General features: G+C 46.3%; 1 protein-coding gene across 6 annotated transcripts in view; it reads right to left on the bottom strand.

The window, feature by feature from the left end:
* LOC146867141 (uncharacterized) overlaps positions 1-24,615 on the bottom strand; it is a 799,234-nt gene that overhangs the window by 361,750 nt on the left and 412,869 nt on the right. The window lies entirely within an intron of this gene.

Genomic DNA, 24,615 nt, shown 5'->3' with positions numbered 1-24,615 from the left:
AACAACCTGCAATCATCCGAGCCCAACACCAGATGGCGATCTTATCCTTAGTGTGTGATCTGCAGCTCATATGCCTCGAACATAAGTGTACGATCCCACTCATATCGGACATGTTAAAGATACAATGAACCATTTCTCCTAAATGGATCAGGAAGTACGTACGGACCAGGGCCTAAATCTCTGCTGAAGACCTTACAAGCCAGAGATCAAAAGTCTCTCTGGCTGAAATTAAGGACACATTTTGTTGAAACGTGGCTTTCAGTCTGCTCAATGGAACAAACCTTATACTGGAAACATTCAATGAAAGCCACAGTGGTGCCTCCCTAACTGCGCGAGCAGTCAATACTTGCTTACAGCAAACAACCCTGAAGTTTAATGTGACTAGATGTGCCATGCCTGGCGCCATTCCACAACAGCCTTGATCATTCAGCCCTAAATAACTTCCATTCGAAAGTAATCCAAAAACTGGATGAATCACGGCAGCTGGGAAGCCCTTCAAGTAGCAAGATACGTTCGCTTTTGACACATTACATGTTCCATGAAGCGACACTTCTTTGCACACTAAAGACCCATTTAAAGCCTTCCCGCAGCCAGTAACACTTAAGAAAACTTCAGTGTCCTTATTTCTGCACCTATATTTATATGGTAACTCACATGTTTCCTGTATGTACCCTTCCCCTAACGCTTCATACCTGCCTGCTTGGATGCATCTAAGGCAGTGTTGGAACTGAAATGTCGTGATTGGAAGTGTGATATAGCCATGAAGAACAAGTTACTTACCTTCGGTAATGATATATCTGTAAGAGACATAGATTAGGTGTAGATTCCTTACCTTAGAATTACCCCAAGGCGTCAGACTGGATCCGGAGAATTTTTCGTCAGCAGTACCCCTGCGTGTCGAAAGGTGGCGTCGGTCGGCTCCGCATTTGTTGTTGGCGCCGTGGTCGCCAGGATGACGTTGTGGTCGCCGGGATGACGTCTCGCTACCTACTTAGACGCCGCCCTCGCGCGCTGACATCGGTTCTTTTACACGACATTCCACGCCAGAAGCACAGACCCATGCAAGACACTGATGACTGGTGCACAAAAGTAGGGCCCTGAAAGAAGTCCTTAACCCTAGAAATCAGTTTGCAGAACAGGGAGGATGGGTGGGGCGGTAAGGAATCTATCATCTATGTCTCTGACAGATATATTGTTACCGAAGTTAAGTAACTTGTTCAGCTGAAAGAGACAATTAGTTATAGATTCCTTACCTTAGAAAAGATACCCCAGCAATACCAACCCCGGAGGTGGGTCTGCAAACCAAGTTCACACCAGAAAGTCCTGGAGAACAGAACGGCCAAAGAAGCCGCCTCTCCGGACTGGACTGTCCGGGCAGTAGTGTTTTGTGAACATGTGCAACGATGCCCACGTAGCTGCCTGACAGAGGTCAGTAAGGAGAACTACAGGTCCCAAACCAGTAGTAGCTGCCGTCGCCCTGGTGGAATGGGCACGCAGTCCCACTGTAGGCTCCTTCTTTGCCAAAGAATAGCGAGCTTTGATGCACAAAAAGACCAACCGGGAGTTAGTCCGTGTGTGCACGGCCTGACCTTTCTTGGCCCCCACGTAGCCAACAAAGAGCTGGTCATCCACCCGAAATTGTTTGGTGCCATCCAAATAGAAGGAAAGCGCACGTTTTGGATCCAGATGGTGGAGCCTCTCTTCCTCCTTTGAAGGATGCGGATGCGGAAATAAAGTGGGTAAAGTGATGGTTTGATCAACGTTGAAAGAGGTAACCACCTCGGGAAGAAAGGAAGGTCTAGTTCTGAGGACGACCTTGTCCGGATAAACAGCCAGAAAGGGAGGCTTGGAAGAAAGAGCTAGAAGCTCATTCACCCTGCGCGCAGAAGTGATGGACACCAGAAAGGCAGTTTTCAAAGTCAGAAGCCTGAGAGGACAGTTATGTAGCGGCTCAAAGGAAGCACACATAAGAAATGTAAGAACCAAATTCAGGTTCCACCGAGGCATTACGAAAGGGAACAGGAGGAAGGAGATGAGTAATGCCCTTAAGGAAACCATTTACAACAGGGGACTTGAAAAGAAAAGGCTGATCGAGAAGCCTAAGAAAGTCTGAAATGGCGGAGAGCTAGCCCTTAAGAGTGCCTAGAGCAAAGCCCTGCTAGGCCAAAGAAAGAAGGAACAAGAGAACCTCAGAAAGAGGGGTGGAAAGGGGATCCACAGCCTTTGCTGCGCACCATGCCACAAATTTGTTCCATCTGCATGAGCATACCGTCATAGTTGATGGACGCCTGGCTGGCAAGATAACATCACAGACTTCGGGAAGGTAGAAAGTAGTCAAATGTTGCCGCTCAATCTCCACGCAAGGAGATGGATGCTGGACAGGTTCAGATAGAGGACAGTCCCCTGCTATTGCGACAGAAGATCCTCCCTAAGAGGCAGTCGGATCGGAGGATCGATGGCCATGTGCCATAGCTCGGGATAACAGACTCTTTGTGCCCAATCCGGAGCCACAAGGATGACTTGGGCCCAGTCGCGCTTTATCTTCTTCAGCGCTCTGGGCAGAAGTGATATAGGCGGGAAGGCGTATAGAAGACAGCAACTCAACTGGCGACGAAAAGCGTTGCTTAACGAGTGCCGCTTTGGAAATTCCAACGTGCAGAACTGCTGACATTGCACATTCTCTTCGGTGGCGAATAGATCTAACCAAGGCTCTCCCCACCGCTGAGAGAAGCCTTGCGCCACCTCCGAGTGAAGACTCCATTTGTGATCCATCATGCACCTGTGGCTGAGTTTGTCCGTTCTGGCGTTCAGTGAACCTGACAGGTGTTTAAATCACCAGGGATATGCCCTGATGTTCCAGCCATGTCCCGAGACGGAGAGCCTCTTGACATAGGGTCAATGACCCCACCCCGCCCTGTTTGTTACAGTACCACACGGCAGTGGTGTTGTCCATTAACACCAGCACCACTCTTCCCCGGAAAGGGAGAAGGATTGCTTTTAGTGCAAGATGGATCGTCCGAAGCTCCAGAAGGTTGATGTGAAGCCTGGACTCCGCTGGAGACCAGAGGCCTCTGATCTCTGCCTCTCCCATGTGGCCGCCCCATCCCAGCAGTGATACATTTGTCACCACTGTGATCTCTGGTTAAGCAAGGGAGAGGGATCTGCCGTTGACCCAATCCTGGTTCGTTAGCCACCACTACAATTGACGTGCCGTGCGCTCCGAGAGCTGGACGCAATTGGACAGATTCCCCTGATGCTGTGCCCACTGGAGTTTCAGATCCCACTACAGACCCCGCATATGCCACCTGGCATGATCCAAACAACATATCAAATGATAGAGGGTCTCAGGGAAAAGTTTAAAGACCTGCACAGACACAATCCCCACTCCAATACTATTATAAACATATGAAATCTGCGGGGCTCTAGTACTCCTACAAGGAGCAATTTGAAAGCACAAATACTGACATGAATATAGTGTGAGAACATGGAAGAAGTCCTATTTAAAAGGATGGAATCCCATCACCCACCAAGGTGTCATGCTTCATCATCTGGGATCTCCTCTTAGTTGCAATTCCTAGTTCAACCAAGGGCTGCAACCCCCTCACTGTGAGGGAGGAGCTCACGGATGTTTTCAAGAGGGACAGTTGGTCTGAGCTCCTAACTTCTCTGAAGCATAGATGGAGTTAGGTGTGGTAAAGTGTTTGCAGTGCCAACAAAGGTTTTGAAGTGATTTTAAAATTGACTACCAAACGAAAATATATATTTAATGGTTATTGCTTGGTGTCAAACAATAAAAAACAGTGCAAACGTGATCTGAATGAATTTGCGATCGCGTCGGTCTAGAAAGAGGGTCTACATGTTTCAGCCATGACGATCGTACTCCGATCTTGGCCTTCCTCAGGACCAGAATGAAAATGCTACTGCAAAAAAGTGTGTGAAACAAAATCAAGATACAATAATAACACGTAGGTAGAATGTTACAACCTACAATAGCCTGTGGTCTTCATTGCGAAGGCTGGGAGAAAATAAACTGCATGTATCATGAAAACCTATATACGGACACCTAAAGTGAAATACAATACTACAATCACCTGTGGTCTTCATTGCGAAGGATCTACAGGATTTGTCTCGTCACCTGGGAGAAAATAAACACAGTGACATTCTTTTCCATGTTGATACCTCAATCATATCAGTATGTGCTCAAAACAATATGAACTATTTCACCAAATATGTTTCTTGCATTTCTTAATTGTTTGTACGTGGGTCCCTTGCTCACTTTGCCACTGGATTCAAGATAGCCTGGCTGAAGAGGGTTATGAACCCGAAACCGGTCCCAGGATGCTTGTTTCCGGTCCAGGGAAGACATGGCTTGGCAGTTCGGGCTGGACTGTTCCCATGAGGCACAGGGTCAGACTGATTTGCATATGGCCATGTCTGAACTGGGGTGGTGGAGTGAGCTAAAGAATGATGATGGATTAAACCCAGATCAGTTGACTGGGGGTGAGTGTTTGATTAGCTCAAGCGCTCCGTCCATCATCACCTTTGGTATCGCTTTGTTCGCCCTAAGTTGGCAGGGTATGCCCAAACATGGGTCCCTTGCTCACTTTGCCACTGGATTCAAGATAGCCTGGCTGAAGAGGAATATGAACCCAAAACCGGTCCTAGGAAGCTTGTTTCCGGTCCAGGGAAGGCATGGCTTGGCAGTTCGGGCTGGACTGTTCCCATGAGGCACAGGGTCAGACTGATTTGCATATGGCCATGTCTGAACTGGGGTGGCAGAGTGGGCTAAAGAATGGTGATGGATCAAACCCAGATCTGTTGACTGGGTGTGAGTGTTTGATTGGTTCTGATGCTCCGTCCTTCACCACCCCCTTTTGTACCGCTTTGTTCGCCATAAGTTGGCAGGGTATTCTCAGACGTGAGTCCCTTGCTCACTTTGCCACTGGATTCAAGCAAGCCTGGCTGAAGTGCCAGAAACCGATCCTAGGAAGCTTGTTTCCGGTCCAGGGAAGGCATGGCTTGGCAGTTCGGGCTGGACTGTTCCCATGAGGCACAGGGTCAAGACTGATTTGCATATGGCCATGTCTGAACTGGGGTGGCAGAGTGGGCTAAAGAATGGTGATGGATCAAACCCAGATCTGTTGACTGGGTGTGAGTGTTTGATTGGTTCTGATGCTCCGTCCATCACCACCCCCTTTTGTACCGCTTTGTTCGCCATAAGTTGGCAGGGTATGCTCAGACGTGAGTCCCTTGCTCACTTTGCCACTGGATTCAAGCAAGCCTGGCTGAAGACGGCTGAAATGCCAGAAACCGGTCCTAGGAAGCTTGTTTCCGGTCCAGGGAAGGCATGGCTTGGCAGTTCGGGCTGGACTGTCCCCATGAGACACAGGGTCAGACTGATTTGCATATGGCCATGTCTGAACTGGGGTGGCAGAGTGGGCTAAAGAATGGTGATGGATCAAACCCAGATCTGTTGACTGGGTGTGAGTGTTTGATTGGTTCTGATGCTCCGTCCATCACCACCCCCTTTTGTACCCCTTCTTTAGTTTCTTGGCCGCTTTGCGTGCTCCACCAGCCCCAGTTGGCCCCTCGGTAACCTTTCTTTTCCCCATTGAGACTTCAGTGCTTTCCCCAAAAGTACTATTGGGCACAGAGTATAGGAACACAAGGAAAGTAACAAGCCCACATGCAATTTCAACCAATTGGAAGTGCTAGAAAAACGCAAACCGGTCCACAATGTACATAATGGATCTTCCAGTACCTTAATAAGGCCCTCAAGGCGCAGATGTTAGAGGGGTTGCCCAGCCTCTTCCAGGTGTGGACGAGCCAGCCCTTGCCCGGGCTTCACCTGGGTGCGGCACGCATGCGTCCTTCCCACGGGACCTTGCGCCTGCCTTTATGCGCCTTTAGACGCCTGGATGTGTGGTCAGCACGAAGCAAAGGAGCCTGGGGGACGTAGTCCATGCCCCAGCTCGCTTCTCCCCAGCTAGCGGGAAAAAAATCAATGTGCCCAGCGCAGCGGAACGTTGCGCCTGCTTATATGCGCCTCCTGGCGCTTAGATGTGCGGTCAGCACGAAGCAAAGGAGCCTGGGGGTTGTACCTCGTTTAGAAGACTAACTGCACATAGATGTGATGCATCAGCAGTAACAGTGTTCGTTGATACCTGTGTGCCTGTTGATCCATCTCGTACCTCAGCAGTAGCATGTTGCGTCTGTGAGATCTCAATGAATGCTGTCATCAGGATTGGTAGCCGCTGGGGACAACACAGAGCGTGGGATGTTATCAGGTCCAGCAGAGTATCGATATCCGTTGGCATGACTGATAGGAGTGTTAGACAGATGTCTAGCACGCGTTCTTCACCGTAAAGTAGGCCGCGTAGAACAGGTAAGATACAATCTTGCAAGATTGGTCTGAACGACAGAAACCATGTGGTATTTAGTTCTCGTAGACAAGGTAAACCCAATAGTTGCACTATGCGCTCACAACACTTCCTTTCCAGGAGAGCATTCTCCAAGGTGCTGGGAGTGACGCTGGTGGGTTGGCTTGCCATAGCGTAGCAGAAGGAATAAAAATAGGATTCCTGCGACGAGTGCTAGTATGAGCGACAGACCAACAAACATTGAGTGCATGAAGTTTGTAATGATTCCGAGGACTGCTTGTGAAGGTGTTAACAGTCCCGAACATGCGGTCTTAAATACACGCACAATACCGCTTGTATCAGACATGCTTAAGATATGTCCCAACATTTCTGTGAAATGTGTAGGGCAATTTGTCCTTAACAGAGCCTGTATCTCAGCCGAAGTCCTTACGACTTGTAGATCATAGGTTTCTTTGGCCGAGGTCAAAGGCACAGTTTTATGTAAAAGAATGGCTTTTATTTTGCTTAAAGTATCAATTCGTTTAGAAGAGATGTTCAGTGAAGGCCATAAAGGAGACTCCCTGACTGTGTCTATTTGGGGGAACAAGACTTGCATACTGCAAGTGACCCTGGAAGTAACCGTTACTAGATATGGGATACCTGGCAACATGCCACAACAGCTCTTGTCATTCAACATGAGGTAACTCCCATTTGAAAGTTGTCCAAACGTTGGATTAATCACAGCGGCTGGTGAACCTTGCAGGTGGCAGGATAAATTTGCAGTTGAACCGCTACAAGCCCCGTGTAAACTTATATTCCGACATATGAGTGAACCGCTCAGTGCATTTTGACAGTGTGTACCACTAATAAACACTTCACGCCCCCCACTCCAACATCTGTGTGTGTAAGGTAAATCCCAGGATGTCCTGATGTATTCTTTACCCAACCTTTCATATCTGCCTACTGGCATGTGTTTAAGGCAATACTGAAAATGGAAAGTTGTAAAAGGCAGAGTTATTTTGCCATGTACGATCCATTCAGTAGCTGGTTTTTCTGCTACTGTAAATGGCAATTTTTCCAGTTTTTCAATGCTCAGCACGGGATACTTCGCTCCCCTTTGTGCCAGTTCGATCTGTTTTTCAGTGAGATTGTAATCAGAAAACAGAGAAGATGTGTTGATGAAACGCCAAGGCACATAGCCTGCAAGCAAGTTTTGTAGCGTCCAGCCTAATGGCAGAATAGAACGTAATTGAGACTGGCCTTGACGCAGCAGGTCCAAATCTTGTTCCACATTGTCTATAGCAGAGGATACAATGTTGCCCAATGAATATATCCTGGATGACAGTCGTTAACCCATTGTCAACCACAGCGAGAGATTTCTCTAAATTAATACGATCAATTTCTCGTATTCTTTCTGCAGTGTCTGCTTGGGTAACATTCCATATTTCATTATAGGCAGCATAGATGCCGGCATATATGAAACGTTTTTGATGCGGTTTTCTTGGACCTAGCAAGAATTCCCTAAGGTCTGTGTCTTCTTTAAGTAAAGATAAGTGTTGTTTCACATCCTGTAGTGTAGATGTCAGTAGCCAATCAAGGCATAATTTTCCTACATTGTGTTGTTACTACCCCTGGATGCTGTCTTTGAACATAGCGTGGGTCTGGCCTGTTGATTGTTAAACCTTGTGCTTTGTTCAGGAATCTTTCTTGACAGATGTTTGTGTCTGTGGGCCAGAGCAACCATTTTTTCCATGCAGAATCTGATCTGTTTTGTAAAATGGTATGTACGTCGACCACCCCCTGTGTAGTGCTATTACTTGCAGGTTAAGGTATGGACGATTTGTTCATGTCTTTGATCCCTTCTAACCCAAGGCAAGACATTTGTTGGACAGTGTTATTCAAAAACATCTGCTGTGGGATGATGCAGTCTCTAAACAAAGCTTCTATCCCTTGCACTTGCCAATCTTTTGTACCCCAGACAGATTTCGTGTCAATTGTCTTTTTCCAAAGGTCGAAACCCTGTCTAGACAGTTGGGCAATAAAGGCTGCAGAATAAATCTGTTTTGTATTAGTTAACATATCCATCGTTCCTGTTTTGTTCACATTTTTAAAGTAAAACGTTTCTGGATTGGTTGTATTGTACCCTGAAAAATACGAAAACTTAATTTTAAACGTTTTTGAGCTACCTCTTGGTGGTGTAGGACAATGTTCCCATTGGTTATACAGAAATACATTTCTAGGTGTTGCAGATGTATGCAAGAAATGATGACCATAGTGGTTGTAACAAAAAAAAAGTATTTATGGTTAGAGAATGCAGCCTATCTTTCTAGATCAGACATCATGTTATTAACAGTCTCAAAGTCCCAATCATCAGAATAGGTACTGGAGGTAATAAAGTCACTTAATGATATTTTAAATAAGTGTGGAATCTTCAAAAGTTCCGACGGACCGAATATATCATAATCCGTTTTGTCCCAAACTATACCATTTTGTATAGGAACGGCTGTGATATTCTCTGCTGACAAGTCTCTTGCTTCACGATGGGATGATTTATGTGGTTTCAAAAGTAAGTTCACATTTTTACTTCCTGTGTCCAAATGAATATATCTTCCATCTATCAACATGCTCAGAGTTATTACTAAAGCTAGCCAAAGTAGAAAGAAAAATATTCCAGAAATAATCCATAGTTCAATCCGTGGTGAAACCAGATAAATCTTTTTCACGTGTTGAAAAAAGTCTTGTGCTTGTTCTTTGAAAGTTCTTTTCGCTGGCGTCGTTTCAGGCTCGCTGGGATCCTCAGAAAACACATCAAAGTTAATGAAATAGCCAGAAGCAGTTCTGTCAGTGGTTAAAATTGCATCAGGATTCGTTGAAATTGCTGGAACCAGTGGATCACTCTCTACTTTGGTGTAGACCGGTGTATCAGGACGAACTGTTATTTGGGTTTCAAGTGGAATGAGTTCCATAGCATTGTTGCTTAGTCCTTCATTTCTTACTGTTGCATTCTCAATGGTGATGAGTCTTTCAGTTTGAACCTCTTGGATAGTAGCTAGCGGAGAGCGTCTGCTACTTGGCCGGAGTCCACAAGGCCTACTGCTTAGTATCGGCCACATAGTGTGGTTTGATGAGGTCGATGGACACAAATCTTTTCTCCTTTTTACCAGCAAGGGGCGGCAGAAGTACTGTTCTTGATCTGTGGATTGCTAGGACAGGTACGGTTTGTAAGAAGGCCCAAATTCCTTCTTGTCTGCGATCTTTTCTCTGACTAGATCCCCAAGCTATGGGTTCCAGGCAGGCCTTGCTGGGACGGCTGGATTATCCCCAGTGGTCCCAAGTCCTGTAAAACAGACAAACGATCGTTGATATCAAATGGTTTATTTGCCACCACTGCCTTTACATTCGAGATCAGGAACCCACATTCTTGTCCCAAATAGGACCTCATACGGAGTGACCCCCCCCCCCCCTCCCCACCCCAGAGAACTTCTTGGCAAATTGTTTAATGAGCGTTGGACCCCATAAAGATGTTTGACCCACCCATCACCCGAACCTAATACCCTAGCTGTTATAGACCACTTTATATCCCGGTTTTTCCTTTCCATAACCAAATTTCCCTCAGGATGGAACAGAGAGGAGTACCGCAATGCAACGCCCAAACTGGCCATGCCTTCTTTGTAAGCCCGAGAGCTAAACGCAGGGCCCTGGTCAGAGGGTAGTCTGCCAATTGCGTATGTGCCGATAATGACTCGCAAATCTTTTATAACAGTTCGAGCATCAGCTGAGCGCTGAGGCCACATCCATAGGAACCTTGAGCACGAATCTACTGCGACCATGATATATTTATAGTTACCATCCCTTTGCAAGGGACCGCAGTGATCCAGGTAAACACAAGCTAATGGTTTATCTGAAATTAACAGGGGCGTCTGCGCAGGATGTTTCACTGCAGAGACTTTCATCTTTTGGCATATTTCACATTCCAAAACAGTTTTTGGTCTGTTTCCTAATGCCTGGCCACCAATATCTCCGTTTTAATAACGATACTGTGGCAGAAACACCTGCATGGGCAGAATCTATCCCTTCATGTGCTGCTAGGATCAGTCCTAATCTATGTTCCATGTTTGGAATCACCCTATCCCCCTCTCCAGGGATTCGAGCAAACGGAACGTTGTTCGCATCAATTATATACGAGTATTTGAGTGGAAATGTTTTAGGTAACGCTGCACCATTGCCTTTGCTTGAAGCATTGACAGCCAACAATATCTGACTGTCTATTTTCGTTTTAGAACGAGTTATCGCAGCTATGGAAGCCGTTTGCACAGCCCCCTTTGTGGCTTCTTCAGCCAATGAATTCCCTGCAACTTGAACGCCATCACGTTGATGACTCTGCGTCTGTATCACGTGAGTGTTTTGTAGTCTGTTTCGCAACTGAACTACTTGTTCCCAAAGCGTTTTATGCTTGATTGTGCCACCTTTTGCATTTTGAAGCCAATTTTGTAAATATTCATTGTATGATTGTAGACAGTAAAGAGAATCGCACACTCTAAGTGTGGGGAATTCGCGATCCGTATTTTCAAGTGCCAATTTGGAATGCTTGTAGTTCAGCTCGCTGAAATGTACAATCTCCTAAAGATTGTGTTTTAGTGACCATCGGTCGGAATTTACCATTGCTCATACGACCTTTAACGATCGCAAAGGCTGCACTGTAAGCTTGCCTACTTTCCGTAGCGGGTTGTGCTGTTCCGTTGGTATAAATTATGAATTCATACTGGTCAAGAGGGAGAATGTCAATAGGCAGAGGATATTCGTGTTCGTATTGCAGGAATGCTTGTGTTTTTAAATAAGGATCAAAAACATATTCAACATCTGTTGCAGCAAGAGAATTAACCCATTGTATCCATCTTGGATGTAAAGCTTTTGCATTCGGAATGCTCGCTTTTGTAACTGCCTCTTAGGCTGGTACCGGAGTCACGACAATAATGCGTTTCCCCTGAGCTAGAGCTCTTTCTTTTGCTACAGCGGTTTGAACTGCTGTCAGGATTTTTTCTTTTGGAGTGAAGCACATCTCCGCTTGTATATACAAATGTGATTTGTATGCAATTGGTACTTTTTTACCTTAATTAAAAGTTAAGTAGGTGAATCCGCATAGACCCGAAATTATTCGGATCACTAAATTGCGTGTATTTACGCGTGTTTGTAAGTGATTTGTTGCTAACATGTCAGCTTGAAGTGAACGCAGGATTTCTGTGTGTTCCTGTGTCCAATCTTTGATTTTGAAATTAGGTTTGATTAGTTCGTAGAGAGGTTTAACCCTTTCTGCGTAATTTAGAATGAAAGTTCTTCCAAAATTCAGGAAACCTAGAATCGACTAAGTTTTTCAGCGTTTTTGGAGGTTGGAGCAGCGCACACTTTTCTAAAAAGTTCGCTGCCAGGCTTTTGCCTTCACTTGAAAGTTCATATCCTAGGAAAAGGACATTGAGATGGGCAATTATAGATTTTTTTTCAAGTTGAATTTATAGCCCTCAGAGTGGAAGCTCAGTATAATGGTGTTCACCCTGTTCAAGTGCTTATCCAGGTCATCGTCTGTCAGATAGATATCATCGACATATGACAATGCCTCGTCATCATAAGTTTGTAGTAACTCTGTTACTCTTGCTGAGAATAACCTCTGGCTGTTCTTGAACCCTTGTGGGAGTTGACAGAAGTGACGCTGGGTCCCCATTATTGAGAAAGCTGTCAAATACCTACTTTCAGGTGCTATATTTTGACAATAGAAACCATTTGAAATATCCAATGTGGTTTTATATTTTTTACGCACAATGTTAATCATTAATGCTGTACTGTGTGCATTTTGCACTGCAAAAGTTTTAGAACAAGTGTTCAGGTGTTTGTAATCCAAAACTAGACAATATTTGTTGTCTGGTTTGGAAACAGGAAACAAAGTATTGTTCATTGACGAGGTGCATGTTTCAATCACCCCTTGGTATTAAAGTTGATCTAAGATCTCCCTGACCTGTTTTTTAGCTTGTTGCTTAATTGGGTACTGCCTTTGTGCAGTAGGTTGACATTTTAATCGGATTTTATGGTGAGGTAAGTCCTCATCCCATTCTACATAATTTGTGTTTTACGCTGGGGCTTGGGCTACTGCCCATTTCCTGGCAGTATATTTTAAATGTATAGTAACATGGTTGGAGAAGGCTGGCATAATGATGTCTTTCGCCATGTGGGCACTCCCTGACAAATTCTGGTGGCCAGTCTTTTTATGCTAGAAGTATATCATAACCCCTTGAAAGCTATTCCCAAAAGAGTGCTTTCACTTTTCTTTCTATGTCTCCTTCCATCCGGGGTGTTATTTCATATAACTTTTGTGGAGAACGAACCCTAGTGTCTACAGTTTCAACTGTTATGTACTCATTCAAGTCCACTGTCTCCAGAACTTCCTTCAGGTTCTGGCTAGCTATTGTTACTTCTGCTGCACTGTCCAGCATTGTCTGAGCCCATTCTCTGTTCTTGAGTTGTGTCCTCAGGATTTTCGGCATGTCTGATCTTCAGTTCTGCTACCTTTTTCTTGGTGAATTGAGGTTTTGGTTTGTTTTTCTGAACGTGTTGATCGTCTCTGGACTACTCGCGTTCTTCTTTTTGATTTGACCGTCCTCTTCTTTCGGATGTCTGTGAAGATGTCTGAAAGGTATGAGAGGAACGTGTATCAGTATCTTGATACCCGTCAGGTTTTTTCAAATTATCCCTATTTCTGAGGTTATACCTCCTGTCAGAGGGCTCCTTTTGAGGAGACCTACCTTGGGATTGAGAGCGTTTCTCTTTTGAATATTGTTTTCCCACTTCTTTTTAGAAGATGTAGGATTGTGTTTGAGTCTTTTTCAGGACCCTCAGACAGTTGTAGTTTAACTGGTTTCCCACCTAAACTGTCTCTCCCTAATTCTTCATAGGATTTTTCTATTATTCTGGGTAGTTCATGTTGATGTTCTGGTACATCAAATTCCCTTAATTTCTTGCTGATGCTGCCTCTCCTTTAATATTATTGTTGAGATCTGGTCGAAGTTTTTCAGTAATTTCATACCTAAGTTCAGAGCGGGCTCTGCCCCGTATTCCTTTTGAATTTGTTTCAGGACATCCGCTATTACCGCAATAGACGGAACACCATATGTTTTAGTATAGATTGCAGCAACGACTGTGCCCCAAGTGGTGCAATCTTCCAGATGTGGTGTGATCCCCATTGGTAGACAGATTGTTAGGATTCTGTGTTTCTCATAAGGGCTAGTATTAGGAAATACTGCTTCGATTTGAGTAATTTTTTGAGCTATCCAGAATGGAATTTGTTCACGTTTTGTGGGCATTTTACCCATGACTGCGTGTAACGTCTGTGGAGTAATTTTTAGTGTATTCCCCTGATGAGGGGTTTGATTTGGAATGGTTATTGGTGGTTGGACTGTTAAAGTCTGCATGACATATTGTACTGTCTGTAAATTTTAATCAACTCTTTAAGTTGAGTGAGTAATTAATCTCATGACATCTCTTCGATGTCAGGATGAGGTGTGTATCCGGCTAAAATCGGCCATGTTGCTCCTAGTCTACCTAGTGGACCGAGCCTGGTAATGTGATTGTAATGTTTTAGGGCGCCTTTAAACTAGAGCTGATGGTATGTGAGTGGAATTTTAACATCCTCGAAGGGAATATATTCCTCAGGTGGTTCATCTTCTTTGAAGAAGTGAAACATTTTTGTTACAGGATTTGATTCTGGGAATACTATCGATGAATAGAATACCTCTGTCTGAAAAGATTCATGTGCCTCTATCACAAAAACTGCTCTACCAACTCTTGGTGTTAGGCCATGTTTTATACGTTTTAGAGTGATGGCTCTCCTTAAATTTGGATGGATGTTTATAACACCCTCATCGGTTTCATTTAAACCTGTAGTATTAAGAGCTGCTACAACTTGGTCAGCCGGAGCCTCTGTATCAGACATTTTTGTTTAATGAAAAATATAGAACAAGTTTCAAGGAAACAAAGATAAGGGGCACAATATTTTGGAACACTGTATCCTTCAACGTTGAACAAACCAAAGAGCTAATACATAGGATTATCGCCCTACTCCGCTATGGCGGATATTATCCCTACCCACTCCAAATGTCTTATGGAGTATTATGAGTAGGGGTCTCTGAGAAAAGCACGACTGAGTTACTTCAGTATCTAGCGTTAAATTAGTGCCTTACCAAACGTTTGGCGCCATGTAGTGTAGTTCCTATTTCCCTAATAGGCTCTGCGCGTTGTAATATTATACACTATACTTTTTGCATACGACTAAGGTCAGTATGCCCCTATCGAGTACATTAAACTTAATTACTTGTATGTGCCAGCTAACTCTAGGTCACTAGAAACTTCTCGAATGAACAAGAAGGGATTAGTTTCTGACAACCGCGTAAACATGACAACTTTGTTTCCCTTAGAATCGGAATGCGTCTCAGAATCGTGGCAACAATAGATAACCGTTTCACTCAATCGTGCATGCTTCGTTTCTCCAGAGTTACACAGAAATAGATAGACGAGCGTTTCAATAAAAGGGTTTATTGAACAGTCTTGTTTCTCGTGTAAGAGATATGAGCTGTTACAATCATTAGACAGTAAGCAAGATATAATACGCACAGCGTAAGCAGTAACAAATAATACTGCAATAGCATTGTCTTTTAGCTATGACATATAATCATATATACATATAATAAATAACAGAGGCTAAGAAGTAAATACTCGTCTGATGCTTCTAAAATAGTTCTACCCCGGTGTACCTAACCTAAGTGTAGTGCGAGGTAAAAGTAGGTGCTGTTTTCTATAGTATGGTATATACTAAGTTTAGTATGCCAAGAGTCCCTCTAGGTTCTAGTCAGCTCCATACCTTTAGAATGAGCGAGGTGGGAATCTCTTTCTGGGTCTCGAACACCAACACCCCGCGAAGGGAGTCCGAACACTGGTAGCTGGATTCTCTGCGAGCAGGGATGACCGCGTCTGGTCAGTGCGTCAGGCCGGGATATGGTCTCTTCCGAACTTGCCGTGGCGAACCGTGCAGTCAAGTCGTGCTGAGTCGTGCCGTGGTTTGCCATAGTAAGGGAAGGCATTCTTATACCTGGAAGGTGCTTAGGAATGCTAGCATTGACGTAAAGTCGGGAGAGGAAGAGGTCATAGATGAACCCCTAAGGAATAGTAGTTCATGCATAATAGATGAGTTCTTGGAGAACTCAATAATCCTAGCTAGGGAAAGTCCAGTTCGGCTTAAGGGTCTAGTGTCTAAGAACTCGTTGTGACGTGGGATGGACGGATGTAGGTGACCATGCCTGTATTTCGTTAGCATGGCTAATGCCTAAATAAGGACTGGGATTCTATGCCTAAATAAGGGCAAAGCGAATTGTGCCTATATAAGGACATGATTCAGGGAAACCTATATACGGGTATCTAAATCGAAACACTACACTCCGCTGCGCTGTCTAGCAGCGTTACTACCCAAGTTAGTTTCTGGAGCCGTGATTTCACCGTCTGAGGCATATCTCGCTGTTAAAGCTGCAACTTTTTTTCTGAAAAGGCTTCGCGGACCAGGAAAATCATCCAGTTTCCCTTTGTCTTCAGTCTGACGAGGCTCACTACCTTGCGGGGCACCTCGACCTCTGCCGCGATCCTGGCGTTCCCCTCCACCGGCTTATGAGCCTGATGTTGCCTGTGAAGAACGAGGAGAACTCTGATCAGGAACCTGAAACCTGTCAGGAGACCTAATTCTCGCGCGGTCGCGCAGATCATAACTGCGCTCAGAGGTCTCAGGAACTGGTGACGATGCACACGACCCTTGTGTTTGTTGTTGCTTCCCCTGTTTCTTATTTTTCGAATTCTTTTTAGCAAAGTTCGGACGCTCGTCTTTAGCAGACTGTGCCAGCTGTGTGTGCTGTTGTGCTGGTATTCTAGCGAAAGGCTAAACACCTAAACTATTGCGCCCAATTGTCCTATAAGCTTCTGCAATAATGTTCGGTAATTCGCGGGGTTTCTCCTCATCCTGGACAATGCGCAAAGCATTAGACACTTGAAAGTTAACTGCATCCCCCTTGACGTTAGCAAGGATGAGATCAGCAACTACGTCAAACATTCCAACCAACCTCATCCCCAACTCCACAGCAGCCTCCGGTCCGCGTTCATCCTGAACACGCTTAATCACGGAGGGGAGCACAGTCATAGATGGTGTGGTAAAACCTTTCGCGTATTCTGCCACCAACACTTTACCCCAATTTTCACAATCAGTTACTTCGGGTATTAAGTCCTTCTGCAAACTAATAGTAAAAATCCTGTGTTTCTCCACAGAAATACTGCTTCCAGCAGGTCAAATTTCTCTGCAAGCCAGTGAGGTAAAGCTTCCTTTTTCTGGGGACGCTTGCACATAACCGAATTAACCATTACCAGACTAATAGTTAGTCCCACTGGTCCAGCTGGTTGCTCAGCAACCCCAGGTTCTCCCACCTGTAGATTGCGTGAGACGTATTGTACTAGAGCCTTGTGGCCCTCGTTCAAGGAGGTGTTTAAGATGCGCAACCCGTCCACAGTGACTACTAGGTAACATAGATGTGATGAGTGCCCGGCCAAAACTGGCCAAGTGGCCCCTGGAATCGATAAAGGGCCAAACCGGAAAGGGGTCACGGTGTGGGGTAGGGCGCCATTAAACCAAATACGGTGTTGCCATGCTGAAACCGGAACTTCGAGAGTTGTATATGGCCGATACGCTACAGGTATTGCAGTGGGAGTGTATGTGTGGGACAAATCATCATCTCCATTCACTGCCGGAAAGGTTTCCCAAAAACAAAACACCTCAAAGTGGTGAGCTGGATTAGCCCCTACTACAAAAATGAGTGAGATACCCGCGTCGGGCACTCCAAAAGTAGTCAAATGACGACGGAGCGCCCCATGGCTATGTGCCACAATATCTACCTCAGCCATATCGAGTAGAAAAGAACAACAACTTATAGCGTGGCAGCGCAATAGGGTAGTAATTTAAAAGAACTATTAAACCATTTAATGTATCAAGCTTGAAATATAACCTATAAAAACGTCAATGTAGGTAGGTTATGCCGTCACAGCTGTTTACCGGTAAACAGAAGCGAGGGTATTATGGACAAGTACAAGTACTACTAAAGTGCCTCGCTTATAAGAACCAGACCAAACGTTAGGTGCGCCATGTTGCAGGGATTCTGCACAGATACAGAACTATGCGCAGGAAACCAGGACCTCAGCATGTAGTGGTGTACCAAAATACCCACCTCGGTGCCCAGACGCCCAATTTGACTAGCTTTAGTGTCTCATTCGTTCTCCGTGCTACAGCGAAGCTACCAATGATTAGACATCTTAGAACATCTTACTCCGTCCATCTCAGGATACGTGGGAACAAGAACACTCTTTCGTTCAAACTCTAGTATGTGTCCACAACATGAGTAAATAAAGTCAAGGAATAGTTTAAAATGTTCATTGTAACTAACGTGCTCTATAATGCAGTACACTAGCCAATATTAGCAGAAATATGCATAAGAGCAAACAAATCAGCATTGTTACAATTCCATAAAGAACAAAAGGGGAAATCATATTATAATGATAGTGGTTACAGGACTATAGTGCCTTGTCACCCTCCCCATGCTAGAAGCTGGTTTATTGTAATTATAGAAGACCTCCAGACTTTTTCAGAGCTCATTGTTTTTCGACCTTGAATGTACTGTACAGACGAGGAGCAGAGTGTTCAACTAAATATGTGAAATGCAAACAGTTCTCATGTGAAAGCAAGCAGGCTAAGTATTTACGAGAAATGTGGCATGTAGTAACGTGAGCAAAAGCGGCAAAATGGCGGCCAAGCATATCTAACTTATGCTAATGTCCACAGGTGTGTCCATAACCTCAATACAAATGCAAGTCAATGAGGAAATCACGGTTGCAGTTTTCTAGAAGGACCCTTCCCAGAGGACCCTGGGGCAGTGTCGGGACCAGCAAGGTCCGAGGGACTCACCAAGTACAGGAGAGTCAGAGCAGGCTCCGAGCGAGCAGGGAAGCCCACTAGTCGAAGAACCTCAAGAGGACCCATAGGCCGAAGGCACAGGAGTCACAAGCAGCTCACCAAGAATGCAGCCCACGGTGCAGAGGATGCAGTATGGACGAAGATCTTGGTAGCAGGAGATGCTGAAGTCTGGAGCTTCTTGGAGCCTGAAGATCTCGAACTGCGACAACAAGCCTTGGCAATGGCAAGTCGATGCGATGCAGTTCAAACGAGGGATTTTGACTTCAAACTTGCTGTGATGACAGTGCCGGCCCCTAGGGAGTTGCAGAACCACCACCAGTGTTGCTGAACGTTTAGGAGTCCGTGGAAGCTCAGGAGCAGCAAACGAGTGACTGAGTGAGATTCCATCAGGTGTCTTGGATGCCCACAAGCCTGGAGAAGAACCTCTATGGTGTACAGGCGCAGGCAACGCAGACGTCTGGCTGGATGACGAGACCAAGAGCAGCAGGAGTCTTCCAGTTGCAGTCTCAGTTCCTAAGGCAAATTCCAACTAGCTCCAAAGTGCCCAGACGGTTGAAGATAAAGTGGTTTCAGATCTGAATCGTGTCCCATGATGAATCCGAAGACCAACCCATAGGTAAGCCCTTAAGTACCCAACGGAAAGGGTTGGGACGATTCAGGGAACCCTCCCAGGGAATGGGCTGGAGAGAGGGGGGAGGATACTCCCATGTCCTTTGTCCAGTTTCGTGCCAGATCGGGAGCCAACGGCTCCGTGAACTGGTTCCAACTGAAGTATGCAAGGAGGACACCAAATGTGCCTTTCAAAGCAGTCTGGTGGCACTGGCAAACACCCCTCCCCAGCCCAATACACTAAATCTTGTCTGGGAGGTGGTGACAGGAAAATTATTGTTCTACCTTCCCCTGCTCGAGCCTGGCTCTGCAGCAGGAGGGCAGAATCGTGTTTGTGGTCGGCAGCAGCACTAGCTTGCTGTTAGACCCTGAAAGGCTGGTACTAGGAGTACGGGGGGCTCCCCTAGTACTCCTCGTACCAAACATGACCAGTTTCGGTGCAGCCATTATATAGTTAGACATCCCGTAATGCATGCTGCAGCCCCTGGGAGACCACTGGTATACCTATGCCCTGGGTAGCTTAGTGCCATAGGGCATTGTAGGAAGGTGGAATCTGACTAATGGTTGCCCCCAACTTTTTGCCTGGTATTTGAGTGGTATTTGACTAGTCTGGCTGGGATCCTGCTATCCAGGACCCCAGCCTATCTGCTTTCTCCCTAAAACTAATGTGAAGTACCCTAGGTACAACCCAATTGGATGCTGAGGATGCCCTGACAGTCCCTTGTAGATGGTACCCTAGGTACCCAGAGCATGGGTCCCTCAGTAGGCCTATCAGGGCTGCAGCACTTATTGTGCCACCCTGGGACAGCCATACAAACTGACACCACCAGACCACTACTGTAGTCTGGGTAAAGTGGTGCTAGCACCCCTTACAGGGATATAGGTACCCTATATCCCACCCCATTACAACACATGTACTCTCATAGGTCACCCCTATAGCAGGCCTTGCTAATCCTACAGGGCAGGGTGCCGAGATATGTGTGAGGGGGGACCCCTACCTGAGTAGGGCCTCTCTGCAACCCTCGTAAAATCATTGCTGGGTTGTTTGTAGTGTAGCCATACCATATACTCTTAACCGCATTATAAGTCTATCGCGATAGCGTGATAACTTGAGAATGGCTACACAGAACCATATCGTATTTGGTGTCAAACATGTAGGAATCATACCCCCAGTCCAGCCATGGGCATGAGGGTACGATTCCCCCACGGCTAGAGGGGCGATATGGGAAAAGCAGCAGAATTGAGACACCAATTTAAAAGTGCACATGTAGTACAAAATGGCTACTACCCGCCACCCACACGACTCTGGCTGGCTGTTGCTGGGGAAAACCCCAGCCTCGCCAGCTGGACAATAGGGCTCCTGTGGCAGGGAGGTGCTAGCATCTCCCCAGACAGGATAATGTGGATTGGAACAGGGTGGGTGCACCAAATGTCCTTTCAGAGTTGCACGTAGGCAGCTGCAGAGCCCTCATTCAGCATACACCGCTTGGAACCGGTTCAGGGGCATCCTGCCCCTCGCCCAGGCGGGAAACACACAAAGGGGAGAGGGTGTAGCCACCCTTTCCCGCCTCACCACTCATTGGTGGACACTACTCTGGACACTCCCCTAATCTTGGGGATAAAGGTGAATAACGTGGCCCCAGAGCCTCAGATTAATCTTGAACTTTACAGTCTCGACCTTCAACTTGCTGCTGCCCAGCTGACGGAAGAAATCTCCCTTGGGATAAAGGAGTTATCCCCCTGCTTGGCAGGCACCTGAAACACTGCAAGTGACCCGGTTGGAACCTCGCTGCTCCTACGGACTTCGACGACTTCCAGCACCCTTGAGGTGGGTTTCCAGCGCATCCCAGAGGCCAGTGAGTGTGCTCAACGAGTTTGGGCACCGTGGACCGCGTGGGTGCCGAGATCCCCAATACCCCAGGACACCAGCCACCTCTTGCGTAGCACACGACCCTGACCAGTGGGGAAGTTGTGCTTTGGCCCGTTTTCGAGCCAACCACTCTACAGCAATTGTGCCAAAGACCAGCGCCCTAGCCCCCTCCGGTGGCCCGTGGGTGCCCTTTTACGCACTCCAAATTGCCGCCTCCCGCGGTCCCTTGTCTCTCGACTTGTGGGCCCCAGCGGAGGTCTATTTCAACAATCAAGAGTTCCCCTGGTTGCTCCAGGCCTGCTCTACAGTCTCTCCAAAGGAGACCTCTCCCAGACCTCGTGGGTCTGTACTGTAGCAGATTTGTTTATCTTTCGTGGGTTGCGGTTGCCAAGGCTTAGTGGATCTAATCCAGACACTAACACCGCAGCGACCCTCATCCGACGGGGGACAGTCGCCATCCAGAAGCTGGCCTTCCTTGAAGCCTCCCAGAGCCCGTGGCTGCAGATCCAAGCTACACCACTTTGCACCTGAAGCACCCGACATCGAAGGGCTCATTGCTTTGAGCCTCCTGGTCACTTTGCCGTGACCCAGACTCTGTCCCCTCTGCTTTCAGGTTCTTCTCTACAATCTTCACATCTTTGATCTTCACGGCATCATCGACGCTTTTGGCTAGCAGCACTTTTGAACATTTTCCTATAGAAAATCAGCCCGCGACCCGACAGCAGAAACGACCTATGCACCCGGCTTCCCTGGGGCAGGTAACAGTGGTACCTCGGTACTCTTGTGGTAGTGGGCTCCTCAAAAGCTTAAGTCTAAAGTTTTAACTTTGTACTCCTGCTAGAAGTTACTTTAAATCTGTGTAATTTCAACCGCGACATTCTCCATAGACTATAATAGAGATCCCGATAGCAGCTATTACCACTGCATGCGCCTCCCGTGAGTCCCCTTCCTCATAACCTGGGGTGGATTCTTAAGGGGCCAGCGATCCTAAATGCCCTAGGCATTGTCTGTAGAATTGTCGTGGTTCTTATACCACTTTTTTGATGTATGGTTTGGTCCCCCCCTGGGGCCCAGTGACTCCTGTGCTATTTATTGTGTTTATAAATGCTTGTTTGAATTGTAACTTTGCCACTAGCCTCATAAAGAGACTGTGGGATTCTGTCTAGAATAAATACATATGTTTTATATATATACACCTGTGTGGGCTACTCTTTCATTTGGTTATTCAAGAGGTTATTATGGTAAAACAATAAGCTTAACACTCCTTCAAGACTTTGCCTGAAGGCTGCTCTCCACAGCTACCACTAGGATAGCTTTCTTTAAAGGTTGTCTTAAACCTATCATCAGTAAGAGTCGAATTGGACTGGTGCAAGGTGTCCCTATAACTAGGAGACAGCATATGCCAGGCCAACTTCTCACAGGCATTTACTAGGGACTTGAAAGGGTACACCAGTAGGCAGTTTGGAAGGTACCAAAGTACTTACCATAGTCCAATTTAGGGAGCGAGCACAGTGACTGGGGTCCTGATTAGCAGGATCCCAGTCAGACTAGTCAGAAAACAGAACGACAAGCCCACCACTAGATGGCGGACATATGCAAAGCATGTAAATCTACAGCACTACATGCCAAGAACAGATACTTACAGGTTAAGTAGCTTAATCCTGTCTACTCTATCTCTTTCCTAATGAAGAAAAAATCAGGACCATGGAGACTTATTCTAGACCTAAAAGCGCTCAACAAATTCCTTAAGAAACATTCTTTCCATATGAAGGGGTTTGTGAGCACACTGCCTCACCTCACAGCACAGTTCAACCCTTAGCATTATGGTAAATGCAGTTCAGGGTAAATTCTTACGCGAATATTTACTGAAGTATTTCACCAAAGTTGGTGCAGGTTAGTGCTGTATATCTCTAGACGTGTTTCTGGATATCATCTGTCATCAGTAGATATAAACACAAATTTAATCAGGGGTTGCTTAAGAAGGCTGCCACAATCCTGTCAGGTCTCAGTACCTCTCACTGGCGCGCAGGTTCTTCACCACCCTCTGTATGGTTTCCCTATCAGACATTCTGCAACTCTTAAATAACAGGAATTACATAACCACCCTCAATTTGCAGGACATCTATTGCCACATCCCCATTCACCCAAAGCATCGGAAGTACATTTGCTTCACAGTAGCTGGCATCCACTACCAGTTCAAAGTCTTACCATTTTGCCTCAAATCCACCCCAAGAGTTCTCACATCGTGCCTGGCACCAACTGCAGCTGCCCTCAGGAAACGCAGTCACCAAGTCTTTCCCCTATTTAGACGACTGGCTCCTAAAAGCACAGACACCAGTGCGAACTGCCAAGGGTATTTTTGCAAATTAGGCTTTACTTTAAATCTTCAAAAGCCATGTCATATCCTAAGTCAGTGCATCACCTTCCTAGGTCCTACTCTAGACACAAGAATAGACACGGCCTTTTTGTCCTTATAAATATACCTCAGGCTAGTGCAGTTAGCTCTCAAGCTATCCAGAAAAAAGTCTGCTTCAGTATATCACTACAAATCATTGCTAGGATGATGTTGTCTGCAATCCATCTCGTGCCCCTAGACTTCCTGAGGGTCAAGCGGAGACTGAGAGATTTTTTTTTTTTTATTCTTATTATTAAAAAACTTCATATACCATATATTACAATACAGCACAGCATAGAATGCATCCATTGGTAACTATACAGAAAAACAAAGAAAACAAAACAAAAACCCTATGTTCGAGGCATATGAGCTGCAGATTATACACTTTTGCATAGATCGCCATCTGGTGTTGGGCCCGGATGTTTGCAGTTTGTTTTTGTTCTTGGACAGCCTTTGGAAGTCACGAGTTCGGTGACTCCTCCTTTGGTCCGTACTGCGCATGGGCTTCGGCTCCATCCTCAGATTGTTTTTTTCCGCCATCGGGTTCGGATGTGATACTTCGTGCTCCGGCTTCGAACCTTTCCAGTTCGACCTTCGATGGAAAATCCTCGTCCTTCGAGATTCATAGGACAAAAATCATCTTCTTCATCTCTCTCGGCGGCACTTCTCGATTCCAGACATCGGCACCGGCCTTTGGGCCTCCCTCGACTCCGGTCTCGGCCGATGGAAAGGACTCCCTTCAAAAAGTGCCCAAAATGTGGGTCTAAATTTCCCCACACCGACCTGCATCAGGTGTGTAACCTCTGCCTCTCTCCCGAACACGAGGCCCGAGACTGCCCCGCCTGCAAGTCTTTTCGCTCGAAAAAGACCATCCGGGATCGAAGAGCTCGACGCACCATGGCGCACTCATCGACCTCGGCTCCACCGGACATCTTCGGAGACGACACCGGAGCTTCGGGGCAGCAGCACACCGAGCAGGAGGAAGAACTCGTCAGCACTTCCGAGGCCGACGACTCCGACCTGGAGGAGATAACACCGGTGCAGAGGGTCGTGAGTACTCTCCCCCTCCCACTCCCGTACCCACACCGAAAGACTCCGGTTACACCTTCGCCTCCGGGCCTAGGGAAAACCAAACATACAGCTTCTATCACCCCACCTTCGGGCCCGGTGTCGAAGCATCATAAGTCTCCCGGCGGCTCGGGCTCGAGCCAGCCTACTCCTGGTGCCGAAAAACACCGATCGGCACCAAAGAAAACCACACCCAGTTCGGCTCCAAAGTCATCGGGCTCGAAACCTGCACTCTCGGTGCCGACAAAACATAAGCATAAGTCCCTCGGCACCG

The sequence above is a fragment of the Triturus cristatus genome, chromosome 1_2 (genome assembly GCF_964204655.1).
Source record: "Triturus cristatus chromosome 1_2, aTriCri1.1, whole genome shotgun sequence".
Classification (NCBI taxonomy): Eukaryota; Metazoa; Chordata; class Amphibia; order Caudata; family Salamandridae; genus Triturus; species Triturus cristatus.
The sequence above is the reverse complement of the archived record's forward strand: the minus strand, read 5'-3'. Positions and strand labels throughout refer to the sequence as shown.